This window comes from Cupressus sempervirens, chromosome 5 (assembly GCF_028749045.1).
Source record: "Cupressus sempervirens isolate cs-2001-9-10 chromosome 5, ASM2874904v1, whole genome shotgun sequence".
Taxonomy (NCBI): Eukaryota; Viridiplantae; Streptophyta; class Pinopsida; order Cupressales; family Cupressaceae; genus Cupressus; species Cupressus sempervirens.
In genome coordinates, this window is record NC_143122.1 from 880717393 (window position 1) to 880720281 (window position 2889).

Below are 2889 nucleotides of genomic sequence, written 5' to 3' on the forward strand. Positions count from 1 at the left end.
CCAAACCCTTAAGCATTGAGTTACCCTGGACTAGTTACTCTAAACCCTGGACCCTTAATGTGACACATGCGAAACTAGAGAACCCTCTCAAGAAGACAAGGCAAACTAGTCATACTATCATCCCATTTCCATCCTTAGTCTATACAAGCACTCAAGGCATGGACGTGGCAAATATCTCTAACTTATCTTTTTAGTGTGTTTCCCTAAAATATAATTACTAGATTATCACTTATTAAATAACTTATAATAGGTTACGCTGGCACTGACCACTTTGTGTCCCAGACCCCTACTGCAAGCCACTCTCAAAAAAATGTACCTAGACAACCTCTCCTAAGTACATAAAACATAGTTGTGTCCCATACCATAACACCCATAAAGATCAAACATAGTTTCTTAATAGGCAACCCAAAAATAAGTTGGTTCTCCCAACCCAAGTAGACATAAATGCACCACATAGAAAAACTCATAAATGCTTTTTTAGATTTAAAAAAAACAAAATCTCATCATAATATTTGGAATAAATATACGTCATAAAAGAAATCACAAAGACAACCTCTAGTGCACATCTTAACTTGGCCAACTAAACAACCCACAAAGAAAAATTATCAAGAAAAGAAACATCGCAAGACTATAAATAGAATATTAGAAAATACATAGTTTTCAGCTACATGATTTAATTCCACCAATTTCTTTTGTTTAGTTTGGGTCATAAGGATGTGTTTAGAAATAAAGTAAGAATATACATGTTAATATAAATTGTTATGCCAATAAACTTATTTAAAACAATAAGTATTTAAATATCCAATCTTTCAGTGCATATAAAACATCACACAATATTACCATGTTATTAATTTAAATAATCTTAAATCATAAATGATTTAATTAATAACATAAATGTATATTATTATATTAAATACTAATATCAATTTCATTTCTAAAATATTAATTTGACTTATATTTAAATTCAATATTAATATTTACTTTTCCTTTAATTCATAATGCAACTAGAGATAAAATTATAAATTTAATTAAATTATTTATAATTTCTCTCAAAGTCAAATAGTTATTAAACTAGATGATTACAAAGTGAACTCTACCACAACTTCTCTTAAAATATCATAAAATTTTAAATATTTATTTATTAACCTCCCTCTTGCATTAATAAATATAAAATTATTTATATGCAACTAAGAGTTTAATTAGACTCAAATAATCACCAATACTAACATTCACTTGATAATTAAATGAATAATGTTTATCTAATTTTAGAAATTAATAAATTATTATTATTAATTTTTTTAAATAAATAAATTTGAAAATTAAATTATATAAAATAAAATTACACATGCGATTAGTATTTTCGCATGTCTTTGATCTCTCAAATCATGCAATCATACTATACTTAGTTTTTCTATTTTTAGCATATTTGTTTTCACATGCATATAACCATACTATACTTAGTTTCCTATTGTTAGCATATTTGTTGTCACATGCATGTAACCATACTATACTTAGCTTTCTATTTTTAGTATATTTCTTTTCACATGCATGCAACCATACTATACTTAGCTTTCTATTTTTAGCATATTTATTTTCACATGCATGTATACATTTAGTTACAATGTGTTTTCCTCTCAATTAATCTTTTACTTTTCAAATAAATATTGCAATTAAATTATTTTAGATGTAAGAAGAATATTCATCTATATTTAGACAATTCATGATAATCATACAGTTGTAGTGACAAATTTAAAGTTGAAACTCTATCTGTTCAATTGATTGTTTTCTTCCAATTTTCAATAATCAAATTTTTTGTTATATTAGAAAAGGGTTTATAAGAATAGAGTCACAATAATTTTCTACAATTTTTCTATAATTTTTCTCAATCAAGTTTTCTTGATTAATAAGTTTTTTTTTTCAAAATCTACAACATAATTCTTTATTCAATAATCAATACAGTAAATTAATAAGCAATATGCAAACACCCAGGAAGACACAAAGTAGACAAATCTTTTAATGAAATTCTATAATAGATTTTCAAACCCTACCTCAAAACCACAACTAAAATCTAAAACAATTTATGAATGCATGCAAATTCAAACCCTTTGAAACTTTCAACTATTCCTTTGATCCAATTCTGAATTTTGCTCCCCAAAACTTATGTAATTGCAAAATGAGCTCTAGATCTTTGATAAAGAGTTCTTCCCTAAATTGAGGCTCTGATTGTGCAATCACAAGAGGGAACTCACTAATCAATTAATGTTTATTACTTGTTATCTTTTACCTTTTCATGCACAACTTTTTAGATATTTAATTAAAATATCTTTATTAAATTAATTAGCTTTCTCTCTTTAATTTATTTTTGAAGTGTTTTTAATAATATATTTATTAGTTTAATTAATAATATTATTTATAGTTTATTTTTAAAATAAAGCTCCTAAATAATTATCATTAAATTAAATAAATATAACTACGCCACAATTAGAACTATAATTTTATTTTTAAATTTCATTCTATTATATTTTATTTTCCTCTAGTTTATTAATTAGTGCAAACACTAGGCAAGAGCCTACAACACATTGGTAAATTGCTAGCCTCTCATCGGGGAGGTCTTGGGTTCAAATCTATTCGAGATTAACACATAATAATAATTAATCTAACAATAATAATAATTAATGATAAATAATCTAAGCTTCGGCCAATTACCTATCAAAAAAAAAAAAAATAGTGCAAACACTAATTAAAGCATAGTTTATTATTTAAATTAATAATAATAATCAAAGCTCATTGTTTAAATGCAACTCTAATTTAATTATTATTAAATAAATAATTATAATAAAACAATATTAAATCTTTAATATTTTAATTCTTTATTTGTCCAACTTCTTA